Source organism: Neopsephotus bourkii, unplaced genomic scaffold (assembly GCF_033783945.1).
Source record: "Neopsephotus bourkii isolate Nb327-2 ecotype Australia unplaced genomic scaffold, CSIRO-AGI_Nbou_v1 NB_998, whole genome shotgun sequence".
NCBI lineage: Eukaryota > Metazoa > Chordata > Aves > Psittaciformes > Psittacidae > Neopsephotus > Neopsephotus bourkii.
The window spans coordinates 1813283-1840076 of record NW_026901490.1 but is presented as its reverse complement, the minus strand read 5'-3'; the positions used below and the strand labels follow the sequence as shown (position 1 = coordinate 1840076).

The 26794-nt window shown below is 39.2% G+C and overlaps 1 long non-coding RNA gene across 2 annotated transcripts; it reads right to left on the bottom strand.

Annotated features, from left to right (window-relative positions):
- Positions 1-161: 161 nt before the first annotated feature.
- On the bottom strand, positions 162-23270 carry LOC133215764 (uncharacterized). 2 transcript variants are annotated; one of them, XR_009726487.1, is made up of 4 exons: positions 23214-23270; positions 13533-15297; positions 9581-9893; positions 3690-3817 (listed from the first exon to the last, which is right to left on the bottom strand). It is a non-coding gene; the product is annotated as an uncharacterized LOC133215764 (long non-coding RNA). The 2 variants fall into 2 exon arrangements; XR_009726488.1 differs by lacking the exons at positions 3690-3817; positions 23214-23270 and adding an exon at positions 162-272 and having other exon boundaries at positions 13533-15677.
- Positions 23271-26794: the final 3524 nt, after the last annotated feature.

Here is a 26794-nt window from a genome sequence, read left to right as displayed (position 1 = left end):
ACACTGCTGAACTGTCCTATCTGTACAGTCTGCTTTTCAAAATGCTGATTATTAAAGTACATTATGGATAAAAAAACAACACTATGTATGAAATAAACAATAGTAAAATAATTCATTTTAAGGTATGTCCAGTAACCATGGAACTATTACAGAAGACTTACTTTTGAATCCTTATGATAGTTTGTTGATCTTAGTTTTCTGGGACCTGAATTATAAATGTTTTCATCAAGTGGAATACCAATTCTCTCTTCAGATACACATCTGTAGTTTACCTGCATATAGATGTACCATAAGACAGATGGACATAGATTAAGTATACATTTGTTGTGCAGAAAGAAAGATAAAAACTTATTTTTAATGTCAGGATAACACAACACAAGTAATGGTATGGTATTAAGCTCCAAAGCATACAAAACACAGGAAGCCATTCATCTGTATCAAATAGTTCAGTTCCCAGGAAGTCCTTCAGAGAAAAAGAAATTGTTTTGGTTTTTTTTCATTCATAGCCATCACCTCAGCAGTGACAACTGAGTCAAAAGGTGTTTGCTACTCATATGAATTATGTGATTAAATATATGGCCATAATTTTTTGACTGGGTCCTTTTGACTCAGGATTTACAGGTGATGTCTCACCTCTACTTGAGACTGCCCAGAAACCATGTTCAAAAGACACCAGATGCTTTCAGTCCACCATGACTGAACCCTAGAGGTCTTTAGCATATATGTTATTTTTACAGGCTTGCCTTAAGTTTAAATCAAAGAGATGAACAAAATATGTCTTATTTATGGAACAAAATCAGAAATATAAATTTAATATGGGTTACAAGTTCTGTTAATCTGTTGCATTTTAAACACAGGACATATTTTGTAGTTTTATAATAGGTCAAACTCAAGACCATGCATTTCGCAGAATGAAACAAGAACTTGATAGCAAAAGAAATCTTCAGCCATTTAAACAGGTGATGTTTATGGAATGACAATCAAATAGTACTTTTCAAATAGTAGCACAGTGAATGGTATCATAATTGGGAACTGTGCTATTTGTTGCCTCCAGCTATCTCAGTTCAGATCTTTCACAGAAGAACTTAAGGATCCTGAGGGAAATTTCTTCTTTTTCTTTTTTCAAAACACTGTACTGAAAATAAAACCACTGAGAGGTCACAGGGTTACATAGAAAGTACCAGTTTAATTTATTCAACCTAAATATCAAAAGAAATATTTTAGCATACATTAAAAATAGACTCATTTTATGCACTTGTTAAATCTAGTGTCTGATTTCGTCTGTTGATTTATTTGTGCACAATACATTCTTGCTATAGAAATTGGTAGGCTGCTGTTGACAAATTCTTCAGATAAACATGCCCTTAAGCATACACATGCTCCTGGTTCTTTTGCAAAACTGAGTGCACAAGGTAGGAAGTCCTTCTGTTTCTATATCAATTCCTAGGCACCACCTGATAGCTGCTTAGTTTTCTTATTGAGAGTTCCTTTATGAGAAGAAAACCATTTTTGTCTTTTGTATCATTCTGTAGCCACAGTCCGGCAGCCATCGGAATTAGAGAAATGTAATGAATTGATTTCTCACATATGCAGCCACTTTTCACTGCTGTAATATGTTATTGTACCACAAATACACAATGCTTCAGGGATTATCACAGCTATTGTATATTTACCTTATAGGTAGTTATGTTGTGCAAATAAATTAGCACTCCCAAAACAAAGATATTAAAACCATTAAAAATGTGTAGTAAACACAATGTTTGCACTGATATATCTGTGTTGCAAAGTTTGCTCCTCTTGCCTCACTAACCTAGTGCAAGGGTATAAAGGGACTTGTTTGAATTTATCTTTGAGCCATTCATTTAAAAAGTGTCTTTCTCCCTTTGTAATGCTCCCACAGTAATGATCAGAAGACCAATTAATCAATCCCTCTTTTTGTTAGGAATGGATTCATAGCAGAGTGTGCTTAGTGAGGAGTTTTTGACTAAGAATTTATAGTTCTAGTTTTAAAGTAACAAAGCCTGATTTTATTAGTTTTCAGTGTATGTGGTGATGCCATACTTCTATCAGAGAACTTGGGAAAAGCAGTTGCCAACTATGAATTAGTAAAACTGATAACAGAAATGATGTGGACAAGTATGGTACAAGCGGATCACTGCCACATGATTGGTGTTGATGTTATTTATGGGCTCGTGTATTTTTAGCTACTGGCAATGCCTGCCACAGTAGAGGGATGTCAGATACAAACGGAAAGAATACTTTGAAAAGGATGTTATTTTTATACCAAACTTCTCATATTGCTCAACTGATATTGCCTCAGCGTAACACTGAACACAGTCAAAGAAAGTGTCGATCACAAGACTGTAAGAACTGCCACACTGGTCAGACCAAAGGTCCATCTATTTCATCATTCTGTAGAATGACCAGTTGTGACTGTTCTGAGACAGAGTGTGAGAAACAGGATATTAAAAAGTGGTCCTTATTTCTGACAGTCAGTTGTTAAAGCATTTCAAGCCATAGAATTCAAGAGCAATGGACATATCCTCCATGTATTTGTCTAGACACTTTTTAAACCTATGTATGCTATTGATTTGAAAGCATTCTCTAGCAATGTTCAGCAATTCAGTTAAGCAATCTGTAAAAAAAATGTTCCTTTTGTTTGTTTCAGATTACTATATAGCCTTTGCACTTCTGAGAAACAATGAATCGTCATTTTTATATGACTGATTTTATGCCCTATCCATCTTTAATCATTTCTTACTGTGAAGGAATGTCCTATTCAGCTTCCCTTATATAGAACTTAATAATTGTTTCTGATCACTACTGTTGAATTTCTCTGTGTATTATTTATACTTTGGTCTTTGAGACAAATGACCAGAAGCACATGTATTTGAGATTTAAGAATGGTACAACAGTATTGTGATGTTTTCCTGCTTTGTTCTCTGTTCACAGAACAGAGGTGGTGGTTTACCATCCTCACAGTAAAATACTTTTTTTCTTGTGTTTAAATGGAATTTCCTGTGTTTCCTTTTGTAACCATTGCCTTTGCTGTGTTCTTTCAACATTCCTTCTGAGCCTTACGAGGCTGCTCTGGCCAATGCAAGTAACTACTCAGCTCTCTCGTAAGTTAATAGTGAACTGGCGCATCAGTTTCCTAAGATCTGTCAGCCTGGAACACAGAGTCAGGTTAAAAGGAATCTTAAGTGCCTCTCAAGTTTTAAAATGTACGTGTAGCTACTTCAGTTTTCCAAAACCAGCTGTTGCTAGGCATGCTGATCATTGGCAGTACAGTCTACTAGTCAGAGCACTCAGAAAGCACAAACCCTATGTTCAACTTCCGTCACAGCCTAAATCCAAACCTTTTTCTCAGGGGAGCACCCTAACTGTTAGCTTATAAAGCTGAGTGTGCACGTTCCTGTCTCCACTTCCCTAATGCTGAAATACTTGCTGTTAGCCATGTACACAGGGAAATGATGCCAAAAATACAGCACGCATGGGGGAGCATGATTGTTCAACCTAATAGCACTGCAAGGGGGAAAATAGAGTTCCAAGTTCCTGGCTGATGGCTGGAACTGGTTTTGATTTCTTACCCCAGTGACCAATAACAATAGTCTTGGGATCAGAGACCAGAGTTCAACTATTAAGCTGCAAGTCATTGTCCAGTAAGAACCCAGAACGACAGGCTTATGTGCAGATGATGGACTCATTTGGTTGCTATGGGAGGGAATAATTCAGGCCACAGCAATCAGAGCAAGATTGTCAGTACGTTTGCAGGGTACACAAGCATCAATGGCAGCAGCACAGTTGCTTAGTTTTCCTTTAAGAGACAGAAATTCAAACAGCTACCACTGAAACTAATAACTGGGCCTGAAACTAATAAATTGACTGTCAAGATTTTAGTATTCCTGAAGGGTATGCATAGTTTTTCCATGAAAGAATTTCCTCATGGAACTATGTAGGCATTTTGATAGGTCACCTACTCCCAACATGATCAGCTATAAATCTTAGTCTTACTCTCCGATATCAGCAGGGTGCTTGCTCAGCATAGGATCAAGTAGTGCAGTGTCAAGAATACCTCGAATTCTTTCCAACCTCCCCAGGTAGGTTAGGTGTAGCTCACACAATTATTTTAATTGTGTGGAAAATACTGCAGATTTTTGTGAGACTTGTCTTGTAAAGCAAGTTATCGGGAAAAGTTTGCATGGTAAAGTTGTTTAGGAGATTAGCATAATCACCAAGATAAACATCTCTCACCCAGACTGGAGAAGGGTAATTCTGCAGTAACTTGTCTTGGCTAGTTGAAGTTGGGACTTCATCCTAACTGGCCACTTGTTGAAAATACGTGTATGTACATGGTTGTGTTGTTAGCGGCGTTCAACTCACTAAGGAAAACAGTGTCTGGACAAGAATTTGACATAATCAGGAGGACAAAGCCCTTCAAAGACATATTTCCCAAAGATTACAACATTTATGAATACAGGTGCCTCTGGGAAACTAGAAAGATTTATGCTCCTAGACCTCCAAGGCACATTTGAAAATCTCAGCTCTCACCTATATAGAGAAGACCAAGTCCTGTCCTGTGCAGCTGATATAACACGACCATGTACACATATTTTCATATTTTTTTTAATTGGCATAGCCAATTAAATCACTGGAATGCTACCCACTTCTCAAATGAATATTAAGACATCAAATCAAAGTTACAGGTGAATATATAGGCTTCACATTTATAGCTATCTTTAGGCTTTAAAGTAAGTCAGTGCTAAGGTATTTGACAAAAGATAACACATGTATGGATATTGCCAAATTGAAAGAGACTTAGAAGATTTCATAACAGCCAAAGTGAAGTGCTTTTATTTTTTGGAAGACAAGAGAGACAGAATCTGGTGAGATTCACTTCTGGCTGAATGTGAACACTTAGAACACATTTCCCAGGTGATAATATTTTCATAGACATACCTAAAGTTTAAATTTGCTGAGATTGAGCTGTGCAAAGTCATACAAATGAGCTAATGGCCATTTAATGTATTGCATTCAAGCTATATGCTAAAAAAAATGACTAAATGCTAAGTCTCTGTTGTGGTTTAAGCCCAGCAGGTAACTCAGAACCACGCAGCCACTCACTCACTCCCCCATGCGCTTCCTCCCCCTACTCCCGGAGTGATGGAGAGGAGAATCGCAAGAATGTAATTCCAATGAGTTAAGAACAGTCCAGTAACTAACCAAAAATTGAATCTTCTGGGCAGGTCCCTTGACCTTACTCCGTCTTATGGCAAAACTGGCTTTCAGCAGGATTTGGACTATTTTCCTCCCTTTCTCAAAAACGTCTTCCGCTGTATCACCCCACAAAATAATGTCATCAAAATGTACTGCAGGTTCCTGGAGCTTGCCCCTGTTCCAGTGCAGCCTGGAACAGTCCATGGCAGACAGTAGGGCTCTGTTTCCATCCCTGGGGCAGTCAGTTCCAAGTGTGTTGGATGTCCCTCCAAGTCAAAGCGAACTGTGGCCTGCACTCTGCTGCCAAAGGAATTGAGAAAAATGCATTGGTAATATAAACTGTGGCACACTCCTTGGCTGCCTTTGACTCCAGTTCATATTGAAGTTCTAGCATGTCCGGTATGGCAGCACTCAATGGTGGTGTGACTTAACTCAGCCTGGAGAAGAGAAGGCCGTGTGGAGACCTCATAGCAGCTTTCTAGTATCTGAAGGGGGCCTATAAGGATGCTGGGGAGGGACTCTTCATTAGGGACTGTAGTGTAGGAGAAGGGGTAACAGGTTAAAACTGAAACAGGGGAAATTTAGATTGGATATAAGGAGGAAGTTCTTTACTGTAAGGGTGGTGAGGCACTGGAATGGGTTTCCCAGGGAAGCTGTGAATGCTCTATCCCTGGCGGTGTTCAAAGCCAGGGGGACAGAGCCTTGGGTGCCATGGTTTAGTGTGAAGTGTCCCTGCCCATGGCAGGGGGGGTTGGAACAAGAGGGACGTTGGTCCTTTCCAACCCTGACTATTCTATGATTCTATGATTCACTCAGCCTACTGTTAGTCTCCACTCTGTTAGACTTTCACACTGGCCATATGGGGCTGTTAAAGGGTGAACAGGTCCTACTGATCACTCCTTGGTTCTCCAGTCTATGGATCAGCCTATGGAGGGGAATCAGGGAGTCTTGGCTGGTGCGATATAGCCGCCAGTGCACTGTTGTGGTCGCGATTGGCACTTGTTGTTCTTCGACCTTCACCAACCCCACAACAGAAAGATCCTCTGAGAGACCAGGCAAGGTGGACAGCTGCTCAATTTCCTCTGTCTCCAAAGCATCAATACCAAAAGCCCATCAGTACCCTTTTGGGTCTTTGAAGTACCCTCTCCTGAGGTAGTCTATGCCGAGGATGCATGGAGCGTCTGGACCAGTCACAATGGGGTGCTTTTGCCACTTCCTCCCCGTCAGGCTGATTTCAGCCTTCAGTACAGTTAACTCTTGGGATCCTCCTGTAACTACAGAAATATAAATGGGATCCGCTCCTCGACAGCTTGATGGCATCAGGGTACACTGTGCACCGGTATCTGTTAGAGACTTATACTTCCGTGGGACTGATGTGCCAGGCCATCTGATCCACACAGTCCAGTAAATCTGATTGTCCCCTACCTCCACGTGGCTGGAGGCAGAGCCCCTCTAATAGTCATCACAACAGTGGTCACTTACATCTTGTAGACAGGGATTCATCTTCTTAATCATAGGAGCTGGAGTAAAATCAGCTCTTCCACTCCATCTGGGAACCTGCTCACCAGAGACTGAAGCCGCAGCTTTCATGTGATGATCAGCCTTGACCTCTGTTCTCCTCTTCAATTCACACACCCGTTCCTGCGGAGCTGAGGTAGGTTTTCCATTCCACTTTCTCATGTCTTCTCTGTGATCCCAAAGGTAAAACCATAGGGTGACCCATGGCTTATACCTCCTATATCTTCTCTCTCAAGCAGTAGGATGCCTTTTGTTAATAGCTGAGACATGGGTTGGTACACATGAGGAGATGGATAGATCAGATAGATCGTCTCTCAATTGTTTGAGGTCCTGGGACAGTTTTTCCACAGCTGAAATGATGGAGGTGGTGAGATTGTCTTTGAACTCTTGGAGTTGATGAATCATTTCATCCACTGTTGGTGGTACTGTGTCATTCCAGGTTATTGCTGCCAGTGAGTGGGCATATGATGGTGGTGCATTCCGTGTAAATTTCTGCCACATGGGTCGTGTACTTCACCTGGATCTATAGGTGCATTCCTGGCATCTGGCCTGCAATAGATCATCTCTACAATAGCTGATTCCCTCAGAGACTGGATGCCTTTCTCTAGCATGGTCCAGTTGGCTGAATGACTCAACATTGTCCTTGTATGGAAACCTTTCTTTCACAGCTGCCAAGAGCTGCCTCCAAAGGCTGAGGGACTTTTTATCTCTTGCAATTGCTTTGTCAATTCCCCCTTCTCTAGCAAGTGATCCCAGCTGCTCAGCTTCCCTACCTTCTAGTTCGTGACCATCGGCCCCATTGTCCCAACATTAGAGCAACCAGGTGATGATGTGATCCCCTGGCTGATGGGTAAAGTCTTTTCACATATTGTGTAGCTCAGTTGAGGTCTGGGGTCAAGAAGTCACCTCTTCTTCTTCCTCTGATTCACATCATAATAACTTTTGATCAGATGCTTTCCCAGGTAGTAAGTGCATTGGTTCTTCATCTTTCTTCACTTATTTCCTCTTTTTTGCTTTTTTTCCTTGTGTACAGGGGCAACTGATACTGGCATGAATTGGTCCTCTGGTTTAGCTGCAGTGATTATCGCTGTGGCTGGAGTGGCTGCAGCATTTGTTGTCAGGGTTGGTGCAGCTGCTGTGCTTTGGGTTTGAGTAGCACCAGCAGCTGCACTGTTTGTTGCTGTTGGGGTTTGGGTAGCTGCTGTACTTGTCGCTGGGGTTGGTGTGGTTGCTGTTCTTGGAATTGGATTAGCTGCATTGTCTGTTGTAGTTAGAGTTTGAATAGCTGCTGTATTTGGAGTTGGAGTACTTGTATTGTCTGTTGCTTTGCCATCAGATCCAGACACATTTTTTTCCCTTTGAAGGTGCTGGATATTGTTGAACAAGCCCCTGTAAGCATAGGCCAAGCCCCAGCATGTTGCCATGATTTGTCCCTCTCTGGTATGACCAGGATGACAACGTACCTCATTTAAGCGTTTTACTAATTTTTCTGCATTTTGCACTTGTTCGGGGATGTAGTTCCAAAGCACTGGAGGTGCCCACTGGCCTAGATACTTGCCCATACTATCCCACACACCCTGCCACTCATGACTGTCCAGACTCGGGGAAAACCTCTTGGTTCTCCTTTATTGTTGTCTAACTCTAGACAAGACCCAAACCTGACTCTGCTTAATTTTGCAGACCAGATGAAATGGTCATGGGTACAACACACTTTTTAGATGTGCCAACCTGATGATGCTCATCACAATCAGCAGGCAGGTCTCAAGGGTATCCAAAGGCCATTCAAAACCTTCAGAACTCTCAAATGATGCTGTAAATAGGCTGGAGGGGGAGCAGAGGGTGTGAAGGAATGTCTCCTTCATAGGTTGACCACCCAATAAGGAAAAAAAAGACATGTCATTGCTAAACACTTCCATCATATACCTCCCAAAGTATAGAAGTAGTGACCACACTGGGAACACAAGCCAAATCAGTTTCATGATTAATGAGTCTATTGTATTACAAATCATTACCATAAAGTACAGCAAAACAAGAACCTTAGCCCAAGCCCCCCCAGCCAATAAACACTAAATTATCAAATACCGGCTGTAAGTAAGGTACGACATGCTGAAACTTTAAGATCAAGAGCAACAACTTTGAGAGCCAATAAATCAGCATTGTGACGAGTGACTGTTAATCCAAAACAATGAATGTTTATCACAAATACAGTTAGACACACTCTGGTCAGATCTGTTGTTATCTCAACCATTTGGGCCCCACGTTGGGCGCCACAAAGAACTGTCATGCTTTAAGCCCAGCTGGTAACTCAGAACCATGCAGCCACTCGCTCACTCTTGCACGCCCTTCCTCCCCCCACTCCCAGAGGAATGGGGAGGAAAATCAAAAGAATTTAACTCCCACGGGTTGAGATTAGAACAGTTCAGTGACTAAGGTATAGCACAAACCACTGCTGCTGCCACCAGTGATAATAACGATAAGGGAAATAACAAGGGAAGAGAATACAACTGCTCACCACCCGCTGATCGATACCCAGTCTGAGAGCAGCAATCTAGCCCTTCTGGGTAATTGCCTGCAGCTTATACACTAGGCATGACCTGCCTTGGTTAACCCCTCTGGTTAGTTTGGGTCAGGTGTCCTGTCTCTGTTTTCTCCCGGCTTCCCCTCCTCCCTGGCAGAGCATGAGACTCAGAAAGTCTTTTGTCGGAGTAGACATTACTGAGCAGCAAGTGAAAACATCGGTGTTATCATCACTGTTTCCAGGCTGAAAGTCAAAAACACAGTGCTGCACCAGCTACTAAGAAGGAGGAAAATGACTGCTACTGCTGAACCCAGGACAGTGTCTTACCTGTATATTGAAGTAATGATCTGAATCTGAAGGCATGATTTGTGCTCAGATCCAAGAATTTGATACTATTCTTTGCTCTATTATTATAGTGTTGCATCAAATATCTGCACTCCTCTAACTTCAGGTCCCATTTTTTCCATTTATAGTACAAAAGTCATGCAAGAACCATTGCTTGGATGCAAAGCTTCAGTCAAAAGGCACCTTGTCAGGCATGGTGGGGTCTGCAGTTTTATTTTCAAGAGCTCTTGTGATTAGGATTCTCTCTAGAATCACTACTGTCTTTTCCATGTCAGTGTTCTAAATCTAGTTTTACCTAAGGAAAACAAAGAGTTAAAGTTTGCTTGGTAATTTTTAGCATTGTGGTTCTGTGGCCAAATTATGACCTTCATTTTGAATAATTCCTCATTTTTGCTATATGAAAGACCACAAAGCAACGCAATCTGGTCTATAGTTTCGGTTTAAAAAGTTCATAAACAAGCTTTCTGGTTAAAATTCCTAATTGATTAACAAATTCATATTAGTTATAGAAATCACACCATTAGAAGTAGAATCCATGGCATGATTAGAATTTACATTTTAACACAATGTCTAAAGTTATACAATTACAGAAAATATTCCATAATTCATAAAAAAAATAAAAAAAAAAAATAAAAAGAGAAAACCACCTTACCTGAAAACATCAATCCAATGCCACTGCTACAGCTGGAAACGGGATAGCAGAAAAGTCTTCTGGCTGTTTTTATTTTCAATTTTATTTCAATTTCAGCTTGCCTTTCTGACCAAAACATGGACAAGAAATGAAAAAAATAGGCCCTTTTTGGGCCTGTCACATTCCTTGCAAAGTCACTTCAAACTCTGCTCTGTGCACTGCAGCAAAAGTCCAGTCTGGCTCTGAATTTTTATATTTAAATAATTTTGGGTGTAGCATAAAACTTGTTAAGCAAGCCACACAAAATCAGCTTACACATTTATGTAACATAAGAATAATAGTGCTTTTTGTCTTTAAGAATTAATCTAGTTTTAGCTTTTATAATGAACAATTTTTAAATAGGACTGTATAAAATTTAACTAAAGACTATTAGTTTTAATCAGCCAAAATTTAGGAACTGGAGACATACACTCCATAACAATTCAGGCTTGAATTGTCATAGCCCCATCATAGAAGGCCACCAAATTTGTTGGGTACAATTTGCCTTTAGTGAATCCATGCTGGCTGTCACCAATCACCCTGTTATTGTTCATGTGCCTTAGAATAGTTTCCAGAAGGACCTGCTTCATGACGTTGCCGGGCAATGATGCAAAGAATGTCGCAGTGGGAAGTCACTGACTACCAGAGCTGCTCCAACTGGCCTAAGACAAGAAGTATAATTTTCTTAATGTGTTGCATAATTCCCTAAGTAAAAAGCATGTGTCTTTCACACTATTTTTACAAATTCTAAAGAAAAAGTCTCAGAAGTGAAAGCAAAGTGGCAAATACCAGATGTGGATACCAGGTGACTTGCACAGATAAAATGATATTTGAAAGTATGTCCTCATAATGCTATGAACTGGTGGGAGATGCTTAGATTCTTTACTTGCATGCCCTTTTGCCTGCCTGATGAAAAGGACAAATAGCAATTACTTACCTTCTTTCTAGTGAACAGAGTTGTCTGTAGGCTTGTCCGTGTATATTCTGCAGCTATTAATATAATTATTGACAAAAGGTGTTGAGTTGTTCAGTGAGTGAAACACAGTATTATCAAGTTCAAACTAAGAAACACACTAAAATTACTTACAGACTTAGTCTGTATATATGCATATACATAGATGTGATACATACAAGCACATATACGCAGAATACGGTTTCCAGAATTTTTCTCTTTTATGGAGTACCCATAAGAAACAGCAGAAGTTGCTATTTCTTTGCTAAAATGCACAGCAATCTGCCTTGTGGCCTCTGAAAGATATGTCTTGGAGCACACATTCATGCAAGGTGGCACATACTTGAGCTGAAATTGCCTGGTCCTTAAACAGGTCAGTAAAGGCAGTGAAGAACGTAAGAAATTCTATACAGTGACTTCTGAAACATAGAAAGCAATTTCTACCATTTCTTCAGAATTGTGGCTTGGGGAAGACAACAGATGTGGGAATTTGTTTTTTAAAATGACAGAATTTCTAAAAAAAACCCAAACCCAAACCAAAACCAATCTTTAGACTGTTATAGAGAAGGTTAGTTTGCGGTGCACATGTACACTTTATGAAAGACAGAATATGGTAGAGTAGTGTTGACAAACCATAAAGTTTTTACACTGTTGATTTGCACATGAATCAATGATTACATTTAAATGCAGTACGGGAATGAATGCCCTCTCTCCCCTCCATGCTTTTTACCTCCACCTACCTATAAAATTAGGAATACAGTTAACTGATATTGCTAGAGAGAAAGGTAAAATAGATCGGCTTAACAGTGGACACAATTGAAGAATTACTTTACACAGGCCCATGTTTGTGAATCCAGTGAACTCTTGAGGAAGAAAAATACATGTTTAGTAAACAAGGATGTGAAAAGTAGATACACAAGATAAGTGGAAACTGTAGAGTGACCATGTATTGGAAACTGTATTATTATTGCGCAGCTTCTCAGAATAGTTCAAATTATTTCCTAGAAAGAGATAGCTAAGCATACAAATCTTTCAGGACTGACTGACTGTGGTGGTTTGCGCCCCTCTCCTCACCAAACCTGACCTTTATTTCCTGTAAATCTGCTCAAGTGATAACCGCTGGTGGTGGTGGTAATGGTCTGTGTCCTGAGGGCTGCACCAAACTCCAAGTAGATTGGGAGAGACAACAGCACATGAGCCAAGGGCTAATATGTGCAACATGCTTCCCCCTAGTGATAGTCTTGGTCTGACTTAAGCCAAGTTTGGAAAAAAAACCCTGTGGTTGGTATGCAAATGTGACGATCAGCCAATTATATTGCTTCACAAATAGTGGGGAGCACAGGGCCTACTGAGCTCTCCTGCACAATGAGAGGCAGTGGATCTCCCCTTGAGTAGGGACACCTTTGAAAATTACTTCTTGAGGCTGAGAGATTCCAAACTGAATCTGACACTCACTAAGTGATTAATATCATGGCAAACTTGGAAATCTTAGCTAAGTGATATAAAGGATTGATTTCACATACATAATCCTTTAGACATAAGCCATTGACCAAGTTTGGGGCTAAGTTTGGATCCAGCTGCACCTAGACTCTGCTCTGAGATGTTTAGAAAGTAAGGGGGTTGTTTCTGAACATCATGACTCAATAGGAAGGTCTGACAGTTTTGTCTGACTCCATCCTTTCTGCAGTAAATAAAGTGTACCCTGCCATCAAATACTGTTAAATTACTGTCTCATTTACTATCAAACTTTGTTAAATTACTGTCAATATATATACTGTTATTTCTCTGAGTGAAGTGCATCACTCTATTCGTTAGGATGACACTGTGATGTCATCACACTGACATCTCTTACAATAACTGTCAAACTGATTTTGTCAGTGGGTGTCCTAGGTTCATATGATAGATATGACAGAAGTGGTGGCAAACTAAAATCTTTTCTTAGGGACTACTGCTACTAATAATACACCATACTCAGTGATGCCATCTAACTTCTGTTTCTCATTGGGTGTTTTTGAAAACACTAAAGATTAATTTCTGCCAGTGGTACTGATGCTGGGTAACTATTACTTCAGAGAGTCTCAAAATTTAAATGAGACCATTGACAGAGATGGTACAAACCCTGCAAAAAAGCAAGGCCAGTAACTGAAAAATGCATGAAACTAGTAATTTTGAGCTTGAATCCACTGAAAACAGCAAGAACTTTGCCAAAGCAGTTCTAACAACAGATTAGGACCATTTACTTTAAAAAAAAAAAAAAAAAGGAAAAAATTAAGCTACTCTCAAATTCAACTTCACTACCTTCATATACATACCTCATTTCCATAAACAGAGGAAATGGTTGTGTGGATGGAAAAACTTTCCATGTGGCAAAAAACTAGTGTTTGGAAATACAATCACTGGAAATTTTGGGTTCTGATACAGCTTGTGATCTCTTTTATTGTAAACAGCAACCACTGACTTTTTTGAAGAGAAATAACACATTAAGTATCAACAGCTGAGATACTAGTATAATGGCTAGACTAATAATATATCAATTACCAAAGAAGTAGGAATAAACAACACACAAGGTGGGAATGAGTTTAAAGTCAGGAGAAAGCAAACAGTACACATATGTTGGAGAAAGAAAGAAGTAAATATTAAATGTATCTGATTTCAAATGTGTATTCCCTTTATCCACTCAAATACAAGTACTCCATGGTCACCTGTAACAGTCAAGAAAGAATATTTTTTCCTGTGTTTGAAAGATGAAAAGCTTTTAAGAGGGAAAGGTGCTGTAGCTTAATCAAAGGAGCTGTAGCTAAATCTGTGAGAAGCCTGCAGAAGCAGATTGTGTTTCCAGCTGAATCTAAAATTTCATTCAAATCAAAATAATTGTGCTGATGGAAAGATACTGTCACTTAAATTTTTGAGTCCTGTGTATGGGAAGGAGGGAATAGCACAGTAATAAGAGAAAAATACATCATTCCTATTTTACAATTTTTAAGGCATCACTGGCAGAGATTCACAAATTGAAAGATGAAGAAATTCTCTATCAGGCAATAGTACAACATAAACCGGAAAAGCATTACCACCCTGTAAACCTTTCCTCAGTCTTTTCAGACTGAATTTCACAATGTGAACAGATTCTTTTAAATTCTTGCAAATTGCCCCAACTTAGAAACAGGAAAATTGGTTCACAGAGAAATAAAGCAATTTGCCTGTACAATGAAGAAGCTGAGAACACCATCAAGATCTCCTGGACTGAAATTTCTTGCCTAAACTTCTCACCAACATCATGCAACCTTCTTTGTTCAAATATGTTAGAATGACAAGTAAGAATTTAACATAATTTAGAAACTTAATATAATGGTCCCTGGTTGTGTAACATACCTGGACCATAAAAATATCCATTTCTGTATTCTGCTCATAAGCAATCAGAAATGGTTTACTCTGTTGGAATATGTCTTTGTCCTTAATTTCCCTCTGCCTTAGCAGAGTTTCCAGGAGAATCTGCTCTATGACCTTAGCACCCATTTAGTGTAGTAATTGGGCATGGTGAAGAAAACAGAAACTGAGATATGTACTTTGAAAAATTCCTCATGAAATGGTCATGACTTGAGTTCTTTCCTAGTTATCTCCTCAATGAGACAAGGAATAGTGCTGTATTCAGAAAGGCTAATTTTAGCAGAAAATAAGCACTGGTATATTAATGTCTTACCTTGCTGTGCAAAATACATGTAAATAATGTGTGACACAAATCAGGCTTTTAGAATACTTGGCTATATTTATTGACCTGCATGCAAGATGCAAAATCATTTTTTCACCATGAGCCGAGTAATTTCGTTTCATATTAGCATTAAAGGAAATAGCCGAGACAGAATCCTCACATGAGTAATGCCAAGCCCCTCCGCGGTCCCTTACCGGTGTTGATCGTCACAGTAAGTGCTTTTTGCGTTCTGAGCACGAGGTGGTGCTCTTGGCAACCGGCATGCTAACAGGTACGTGTGCTGTACGGAGCAAAGTCGGAAAGCGCAGGATTCTTGCCGTCCAGCTTTTCCATTGTCTGTACTGGCATGTCAAAATCGTGGGTTTCTGCTCCTTTCGCCAGATACAAATTGATGTGCTAGAATATTAGAAGCAGGATAAAATTTAAGATATCAAATAGCTCTAAAATTAAATAGATGCTTGGCAATTAGGACTAGAGATGTTTACATGAACTAGAGAGCTTGGTCTCCAAATTCTGTGCAAGTTTAGTGGGATATGAATTCCTTCACAATTTTGAGATTGATAAACTGAAAAACCACTTCTGAGTGGACTTCATTGTGTTTTTTATTGTTTTTACTTTCCCTCTTAGATTTAAAATCTGGTATTTCTACTTTCACAGATTTCTCTGTTAGCTAAGCACTGGTGGTTACACCATACATTTTCACTGAAATAATCATTCCATGAGAAATAAAGAGAAATAAATCAGTAAAGAGATTGTATCTCCTCTGACGTAAGGATAAACCTGTAAAAAACACAGGCAGGCAAAATGAATGATTCTTCGTATTTGGATATAACTAAATCACTTAAACTTGACTGAACTCAAGCCGAGAAAGGTGAAATCTGGTCAGTACTTCCAAAGACCTCCAAGAGCACATGGATTGTTCTCCTAGTTAGGAAAGTGAAATGTTTGAACATAAACAGCAGCAACAGCAATACTACCTTCTGGAGATCGAATTATTCTGGTTATAAAAAAAAAAAAAATCAAAGCTTTGTTCATTCTGTCTAAAAACATCCCTTTGCATTCTCACAGGAATATCCACTGGTAACATCCCAGCCAAATTCAAGTAGATGCAACTAAATTCCAGAGTAACAATCCAAAGTTATCTTGGCTTACCCTAAAATGTCTCTGTGTTAAGATTTTAAGCACTTCGAATATTTTTAAAGAAACATTCACTCATGTAAAGAGATTTGCAAATACAAAGTCTGAAAACAAATTATATTTCCAGGTTTCTTACAATTTCTAAGCCACAGAGCCTTGCTTTAGAGACCTGGGGAAAGGAAGGAATTAAGGATAAAAATAGCACACAATAAAGATAGCACAAATTGTAATTATAGTAAAAGAGATTTGCTGCTGTTTCTACACTTTTTCTTGCTCATTTTTCTACCATTTTTGTTGTTGTTGCTTCTTTTATTATCAGGTAAAAAAGTAATATTGTAATAAGTTACACTAATGGAATGGTATCCTTTAGTGAGGTGCTGTCTTGTAGATCTGCAAGTCTTCTATCTCAGGCTGATGTTTCCAGAATTTAGAAAATAACGGCTAAATGTTCACATACCTCTAAGGAAAGGGCCAGTAAAAATTACATGGTTTAGAAAAAAAAATATTTAGTGACTTATGGAAAAGCTCTTGTGGCATCATGTTTTCCAGGAAGACTTGACATTTGGCAGGAAGACTATCTTTGCATAAAGGATGACCTTTTTGCTGTCCTATGAGGACCTAACAAACTTCAGCCTTCCATATGTTCAGAAAAGACTTAAATTTCAACAGTAAAAAAGTCCCTGAAGAAACTGTAATCCCTGACAATGTTGACTCAGAAAGGTAATGCATTTTGCTGCATGTATAATGTTTTTCTAGACTGTCCCATGTACTCTGTTGCCTTCACTGGCACAGGCAGCATGGAAGGCAGAACTAGCTTCTTGTGAAAAAGGCATGACAGCACAGTGGAGAGCAGTATCTGTTTAACGCAGAACTCAGTTAATTTTTTTTGCTGCAGCTTTGTCACTGTGCTTGTAATAGTTTAGGAGCACAAACAGGCTATTTTTATGGAAAGCGCATATTTTATTAGCCCAGATAATTCAGCTGAAGTAAAAAGGCTTTGGGGACCGCAAGCCCTTCTTGAGGTGATGTTATTACCTCTGGTTCCAACTTCTGCCTCAATAAATATCACCAGTACTCATTAATACCCACTATGAGGATTTGCAACATATTATTTCCCAAGTTACAAAGGTAATTGTCTGTTCTGTACATGGAATTGTCACCACTTCTATATACCTAAAATGGTCAAGGAAATGACTATGTAAAATGGCTAAGTTGAAAGAAAAAGCTGAAAAATTCAAAGGAAACATACCTACAATTAACACGAAACAAACGCAAGGAAGACTATTACTTAAAAATCACATTAGATATAGGAATATATTTATAGCAGTGCCCAGTACTTTGCATTGTTTATAATAAATTATATATCCTAAAATTTTGATTAAAGGTCCTGATTATGTATCAAGAAGAAAAAAAATATATCCTCAAAATGAATGAGAATAAATCAACCTTGGTAACTGGATTTCAGCTCCCTCAGATCAACAAAATCCATTGAAAATTCGGCTGATTTGGCAGCTTAAATTAATAAACAGATACTTAATTTTCTGTGCAAACATTAGTTTTTCCTTCTGCAAGAGGTACAAAATAATAAATGAGTACTGGCAGTGTCTTACTTCTTTCAAAATACTTCAATGGTATGGTAAATTCATGTATAAAATTTATTCCTTAGACAGCATTATGTACTTTTTTAAAAAATTAACATTAGGTTTATTGTCTTTATTCACTGCCTTCTTTTATCTTTTACCGAGAGACTGAAAAAACAACCTTTCACAAACTGAAAGCGGAAGACTGAAAATGGAAACTGTCATACTTCTAGAATACCTCTCTGAAAATGGTTACACTTGCTTACCTCTTATTTAGCTGAAGCTTTACAAAACTGGGTTAAAAAGCTACTTCCTGATACCTACTTCTAAGATTTTTCCAGTAGGATGGCATAGGTATTCACTGACAAATAAACCCATTGTTGTAAGGACTGTTAAATAGTGGTTTGTTAAGATGATATACATAGAATCATAGAATCATAGAAGAGTTCAGGTTGGAAAGGACCTCAAGATCATCAAGTTCCAACCCCCCTGCCATGGGCAGGGACACCTTGCCCTAAACCATATCACCCAAGGCCTCGTCCAACCTAGCCTTGAACACTGCCAGGGATGAAGCATTCACAACCTCCCTGGACAACCTATTCCAGTGCCTCACCACCCTAACAGGAAAGAATTTCCTCCTTATATCCAATCTAAACTTCCCGTGTTTAAGTTTTAACCCATTACCCCTTGTCCTGTCACTACAGTTCCTAATGAAGAGTCCCTCCCCAGCATCCCTATAGGCCCCCCCTTCAGATACTGGAAGGCTGCTATGAGGTCTCCACGCAGCCTTCTCTTCTCCAGGCTGAACAGACCCAACTTTCTCAGGGGTGCTCCAGTCCCCTGATCATCCTCGTGGCCTTCCTCTGGACTTTTTCTAACAGATCCATGTCCTTTTTATGTTGAGGACACCAGAACTGTACACAGTACTCCAAGTGAGGTCTCACGAGAGCAGAATAAAGGGGCAGGATCACCTCCTTCGACCTGCTGGTCACGCTCCTTTTGATGCAGCCCAGGATACGGTTGGCTTTCTGGGCTGCAAGCGCACACTGCTGGCTCATGTTCATTTTCTCATCGACCAGCACCCCCAAGTCCTTCTCCACAGGGCTGCTCTGAATCTCTTCTCTGCCCAGCCTGTAGCTGTGCCTGGGATTGCTCCGACCCAGGTGTAGGACCTTGCACTTGGCATGGTTAAACTTCATGAGGTTGGCATCAGCCCACCTCACAAGCGTGTCAAGGTCCCTCTGGATGGCATTCCTTCCCTCCAGCGTATCTACTGAACCACACAGCTTGGTGTCATCAGCAAACTTGCTGAGGGTGCACTCAATCCCACTGTCCATGTCAGCAACGAAGATGTTGAACAAGACCAGTCCCAACACCGATCCCTGAGGGACACTACTCGTTACTGGTCTCCAGCTGGACATTGAGGCATTGACCACAACTCTTTGTGTGCGGCCATCCAGCCAGTTCTTTATCCACCGAGTGGTCCATCCATCAAATTGATGCCTCTCCAATTTAGAGACAAGGATGTCGTGTGGGACAGTGTCGAACGCTTTACACAAGTCCAGGTAGATAACATGAACTGCTTTACCGCTGTCCATCAGTTCTGTAGCCCCATCATAGAAGGCCACCAAATTGGTCAGGCAGGATTTCCCCTTGGTGAAGCCATGCTGGCTGTCACCAAGCACCTTGTTATTTTTCATGTGCCTTAGCATGCCTTCCAGGAGAATCTGCTCGAAGATTTTGCCAGGCACAGAGGTGAGACTGACTGGTCTGTAATTGCCTGGGTCATCCATTTTCCCCTTCTTGAAAATGGGGGTTATAAATCATTACAGCCTTGGGGAGGGAAAAAAATTAACATTCTGTTGTTGCTTTGTTCCCTTCATGCATCACTTGCCATTCTAAAATCTATCCTAGACTATTTACATAAACATCCAGGAGTTCCCCTCAAAACTAGAGGGGAGCCTCATGCAAAAAGCCAACCTGCAGAGTAACCTATGCTTGAGACTGTACAGCTAAGTATGCTCCTTGGATAGATAATACAGTATTCAGGCGTCATGTGCTGCTGGCATGGAGGGACATCTCCGTGCAGTCAGCTAGGGTAGTTTAAGATCCTACTGTCCCTGTAACCAGCTGCTCTAGAGTACTTTACAAATGATTGACACAAAAATGGTAAGATCCGTGTCTAAAAATAGAGCTTACTACAGGTTTTAAACATCCAAACTAAATTGGTTCCCCTATCCAATGTCAGAGAAGTTCCTTTTACATGCACACCAACACTCTTTTTAAATAACATCCTAGCAGCTGAATCAGAAGCAAATTTCCTTTGAATTGACGCTCCCTAATCAGAACAAGACTCTGCTGAGTAACAAATGTAAATTCTCTCCACACCCACAAATCATCAAAATCTCTGTAATTACAGGTATACATAGAGAGAATACAATATTCAGAGTAATCCAGATGCCATCATGCAAATAATGTTCATAAAATCAAGCAACCACTGATCAAACAGACTAAGACAATAAAATTATACATTATTTACATTGGGTACAATGTAAATTGGCTACAATACAAAGTGCTGATCTCTAGTTCTGATTCTTAAAGGAAACTTATGAAATAACATCAGAAAAAGCACCTGGGTGTTCATATTCCTAACTTTACATAGCATATTATAGATATTGTTTTTAACAATGCATGATATTTTTTCCTACAGTTTCTGCTCTTCTGCTGACCCTTTAGCAGAAGGGTACAAACTGATACCCTTTGACTGGTTTGACTGGTACGACTGGTACAAACTCCCCCCCCGCCTTTTTTAATCTTAAAATTGGAACAGTTCTCAGGTTATACTTTATTTAAAATAGCACTGCTTTTGTTTCATATTGAGAATATCTATGTGTTCTAAAATAAATAAATCTTTATTACCCCCTCCTCCCATCCCATTAACTTGGTATAATGTCCCCACCAGATCTGCCTGGCTAAATCATTGTGAAATCAAAATTTAACACCATTCAGTCTGGCACACAGGTTTTTTGTCACATTGAACCATTTGGTTTCCTCATATACAAATCCAGTGTAAGCCAACACCTACACAGACACCTTCAAAAAGTCATGAAAGATTTATTTCAAAAAAGCCCCAAACTTTCCTCTAATATTAAGCACATTTAGGAAATATATTTTCTTTTGCAGAATAGACACAGCACTTCCCTATTCAGGTAAAAACACCATTAGCATGAAAACAGCAGAATGATATCTGGAAATTCTGATAACTTCTAATGCTAATATTCAGTTAAGGAGCTGTCAGCATCTTGTTCTGGGGCTTGTCTTGAAAGATTTTTACTCAGCACACATACTTTTCAGAAAGGGTGGGAACAGAACTTTAAAGCAAACAGTTTAAAAAGAACTTAAATATTGGAATGAAAGAAGGGGGGACAAAAGATATGTACACATGCACACACAGATAAACAAGGTTTGAAGGTGTATGCAGAAAGACTCTTAGCTAGCTGTTTCTTGAGTTTAATGATCATGGGAGCTTGCCACTCATGGTAATTCTGCCTTTCATCTCTTGAGATGCTATTTTTTTCCATGTGAATTTGTGGAGATTTATAATGAAAAGCTGAAGTGTTCTCAGGTCTTGTAAAAAAATTAAACAAGAAATCCTAACAACTGCTTTTGCCTCAATTTCTAGCCCAATGTTTTACAGAGAAATGTTTTTATGCAATTAATAATTAAGCAACTGCAAAACCATTCTGAAAAAATGAGGTAAATTTCAACAGAACATATGGGAGTTCAGATAAATCACCTGCATCTGTTAAATACACTGTTAAATAGCATGTTAAAAATATTCTTAAATAAATTGGTAATTTACCTACAGATTCTTTTACTCACTACTCTGTTTAGGTCCTTGAACTTTCTGAATCTCAGAAAATATATTTTTACATGTCTACAGTTATTTGTGTACAGTAGAATTACTTCTATTTTTCTGTTGGTTTTACATTTCCCCCATTAGATGGGACCAGTCACTTTTGCTGACATTGCAGTCTGTATATCAGTAGGTCATAGGAAACCAGTATATAAAACTGCTTGCTAAATACTGAAGTTGTTGATGCTAATAAGACACATAAAAGACAGATATGCCTCTATATAACACACTGTTACAGGACACAGTTTAATGAGATGGCAGAATTATAGTATGGATCTTCTGCATGATGTCTATTGAAGGACAGGTTGTTACTTCCCCCTCATTGGCACATGAATGGGCCCTCTCTTTTTAACCATTTATTTTCTAAATCTTGTAGGCAAATGATGCCTCTTAGGCTCCTCCAGTCCATAAGGCATGGCTGAACTCACAGTGCTTGGAAAAACTAGTGGGCGAAGAGAGACAGGGCCAACACGACTAAAACTTGCATTGTTTTAAACAAAGGAATAACACTCAATAGGAAAAATGGAAATATATAAATGAGCTATAAACCACATAAAAGTACAATAATACTTCTACTTAATTATCTATGTCTGAACTTTAATTAAAGCATTATACCAGACCGTTTCATTGGCTAAACTAATATTGCGATAAGGACACAGCAGACTGCAGAAGCTAATTCAGAACATCCTAGTTCTTTCACATATTCATTGCTTTTCACTGGTTAGATTTATACAGCACCCATGAAAATTCAAAGATCTATGCTTACAATGAACTGTAGCAGTACAGATGAGATCCATGACTACCACATCATTAGCAAAAGGAGATTCTGACAATGTGATATTACACATTTTAACGATGTGATATTACAGCATCTAGGTCTTCAGGGCAAATTTTTTTATAAGTTCCCACCAAAGAACAGGTTTTGTGGGAGAGAAATGTCCAGCTGCTAAACTGCTGGGTAAAGCATGACTAAGCTGTATGAATATGAACCAGTCCTGAGATATGGATTTGGGGAATAAGACAACAAATATAATAGATACGAGGATATAAGAAAATAAATCAAATAGCTTTATCTCTAGCATGAAATGGAGAATACACTTATTAACAAACACGTATCAAGAAAAGAAACATCAATGAATTATAAGACCATGCTTTTAACAGAGAGCTCAAATTCATTAAACATGTTTGTGTTGCACTATTAGCACACATACCGTGACAAAAAAAGATCTGTGTAAAACTTAAGAGCCTTTTTGTTTCTTAAATTATGTTTTACATACATCTGTACTTAAAGAACACTACAAAGATCACAAAGTTAACCTTAAGAGCTGCCAGATTTGAAACCTTATGCCTGCTGTGGCTGGGATTGGATTTCAATAGGAAGAGGTCTGGGATAGTACAGTGTTTAGCCTCTGGTTTCAATATGCCTGCTTGCTCACAAAGCTGGTATTAATGAAATGTTTAAATCTTATAAAATACCATAGAAGAATGATACTCATAGAAGGAACATCCTTCCCTGTGCCATCAGATCACTTTTTCAGCAGCAAGTAATTACTGAGCAAGGACACCAGTATATAACTAAAAAAAAAAAAAAGTATAGCTAAAAAATTAATATGAAAAATTAGCTGAATATGAGGAATACAAGAAGTCAATATACCTGGATATTTCACAAGTGAAAGATACTGTTTTCGTATCCTCAACATGGAAGTGTCTTGGTCACATCAAGTGAAAGCTAGGAAAAGAGTAAAAAAGTGATAAAACTACAAACTACAATGCTTGGAAAGCCTACTGTTTTGATATACAAACACTGAGTTTTATCCAAAATTACACCTGTCACAAGCACTACACCAGGGAGAAGACTATTAACAAGAACTTCAAATCAACTGTACACTTGCACAAGAGCAAAGATTTTAGAAACTCCTCCTAAGCCCAATGTCAGCATACCACCATTATCACTGCAATGGAGACACTAAGAAAACCACTTCTCTGGAGTAAGTTGCCAACAGCCTAGACCATGACAGCATCTCATGCAATACCACAGTGATTAGTATCAGGCAGATTTCTTCAAGAATCTGCAATATTGTCGGGAAGTGATAGAATGTAATTGTGCAAATATTAAATCAAGAGAGTTTTCAGGCATAAGAAAACACTGAGAAATTCTCTAAAGGTCTTAGATTTTTTTTTAATTATATCAAGGATTCAGTCTAGGAAATTTAAAGCAATCTGCAAGAAAAAATAAAATCTCTGGTTTTCATATTATATGAGACACAAGTAAGAGCAGCAGCAATACTGAAAGAAACAGGGTGTTACTAGACAAAACACAGGAGTCTGAAACTAAATATGCCAGCATGATTCTGAACATGAACTCTCAAGTGAGAAGAGCTGTTATTATAAAATAGTTTATAGAGACTGAACTCCAGTAACTTCTGCTACAGTAAGCAATGAACAAGTTTGTTCCTCATTCATTAACTGCACTCCTACCACCAGTGTCTTTGGAAAATAAAGAAAATCAAAAGAAGAACACTGAAAAATTTATCAGTAAGGGAAGTTTAGGAAGACCAACCACCTGTAGAATGGGTATACAATATCATTGTAGATGGATAAAAAAAAATAATCTGCAAATATTTGAGTCACAACAAAATCAAGAGAATTGAACATAGGCAGCAAAGTTAATTATGGGGCAGTGTTATAGCTACAGGATAAAATAGTGAAATGTATCCGAAGTAAAACATTTACACAAAGTATGATTTTAAAAGTTTTACCAGTATTATATGTGAACACACATATATACATAATGTTTACTCTGTGAATAATGATGTCCCAAGTATTTCCACAGTCTCCAGTTTGTTTCAGAAATGAAAACAAATATTTAGAAGAGATTTAAAAACTTTCTTGAACAGGCTATATATAAAAACTTCCCTTTCCCCAATTAAATGTATAATTGCCCATGACTCATTGCACCGTTATAGGACTAAGACTGAGGGTAAAAGCTGCTGAGTACAAAATTCCTCAGAGAATATTCCTTGAGTTTATCTCAGCTGAAGTCAGTAGGGAACACCAGGACCCCACTAGCTCACAGAACCCTTGGAATCATTTATGCTTTTCTATCTGTCCCATTAAGCCCTGACTGCATGTCAAAACTTTCTTCAGCTGATGGTCAACTTCCTTTGGCTATGAGCTCTTAAGCACCTGGATTAAATAGTGAACACGCCAAAGTTCAAACTTCAGAACTCAAAAGCATTTAAAAAAAAAAAAAGCACACACACACACAAAAAAAACAGCCCAACCAAACAAAAAACAAACAAAAAAAAACCCCAAAAAAGCAACCAACCCTCCCCCCCCAAAAAAAAAAGAAACTACCACAAACCAAAAAAACTCACACAAACAAAACCAGCCAACACACACCAAAAAAGGCTCCATCCTATTTGCACCCTCCTTTCAGGTGTTTGTACACGTTAATGAGATCCCCACAAACATTTTCTTCTGAATGGTCCCAGGTCTCTCCACCTTTCCTCATTAGAGGGACACTGTAGTCTCTTAATAACCTTATGGCCCACCCTTGAACGATCTCCAGTATGGACATATCTCTCTTGTACTGTGGAGCCTGGATCTGGACACAGTACTCCAGGTATGGCATCACCAACACTGAACAGTGGGGAAGTATCACCTTCTTCCACCTGCTGACAATGCTTTGCCTAATGCAGCCCAGGATGGCATTAGCCCCTCTTTACAGCAAGGGCACACAGCTGGCTCCTGCTCAACTTGGTGTCCACCAGAACCCCTCAGGTCCTTTTCTGCAAAGCTACAAGAAATGAGGATATTCACAACACCATTCTGTTGAAATGACTTCTGAATTCTGCTTGCCTTAGACTTGTTGACTGTGAGCAAGTCAGTTCTCACACTACCCATGTTGCCTATTAGACACTGCCTCATGCTGCTACATATGGTGAAACGGGGAGAGATTAGGAAGTGGTAACCAACAGCACATGAAAATAGGGATTCAGTTTGGTTTATCTGCTTTGTGTGGCTTTGGACAAGTTATTTAGTCTCCGTGCATCACATACTTTGCATCCATATAAGGAAACAACAGGAAGCTTTTGTTTAAAAAGCACTTGGAGATCTAAGTAAGAAGACATAGTAAAATGTAAAGTCTGAGATGCTCTGTCTCTTTTAGCCAGTCCACCTTGACACCACTGTACTTCCTTGCTGTTACATTTCTCATTCCTCACTTCACCTTTATTCCTGTTATTCCCTGCATTTAAGGTACTACCCTTCTTTCCAGCACAGCTGCAACCCCAGCAGCAGGAGAAAAGTGTTTCTTTCTCCCCACCACCCTAGATCAGACCTCTCTGCCACCTCCTCCATGCTCTACTGGGCTGGCAATGATTCGCTACAGCTCCTTGGCACGGGCACAGCAGCCTATCTGAGGTGACTCTTGGGGTTCCAACCATCCCCTGCAGCCACCCCTGCCCCTTCAGGGAAAGAGAGCCATAGACCCCCCCCAAGGAGTGAACCTGAGGGCTGTCAGCTCTGTCTCCTTTCATCCCTTGGACAGCAGTCTTGCCTCGATGGCTTCAATAACTATGGAGCTGAAGTTCACGCATTTCACTTTTGACCCTGTGAAGACCAGCAGCAGCAATCTGCGTTTTCCCTTTAGCAGTTTAAAAAAGCTGACAACCAGGGCTGCCTGACATCAATCTCTCCTCGAAGGGCATTAACACATTTCATCTCACCCTGCAAACACTTAAGAGTGCTTGCAACCAGCTGAATGAAGGGGTTAGCAGCATCTGAAGCAGTCCTCACACATCTGCTCGCAATCATCTCATCATACTGTTAATTGGCATGAGCTACATTATTTCCTCTGACAGGCTTATGACAGATTTCTTATAATTCAGACCAGATGTGGCAATGAACGAAGTCTAAAGAGAATAGCTAATGCCCCTAGTTTTTAAAGATGCCATTTCGTTTACAAGTATCCATATTTATCCTTCTACAGACAATGAGTAAAGATCATGGCATCAGTCAGCTCTGAATGCTTAGGATTTTCTCCCCTCTCTTACAGAACAGAGTGGCAAGCATGGATGCAGGATACTGTACCATAAACAGCACATCTGTTTGTTACAGTTTGTGATAATATGAATGTGATAGTATAGTATCACATACTATATACAGTATATAGTATGTATATAGTATACCATATACATTATATAGCACGTATATAGTATGTGACTATATACT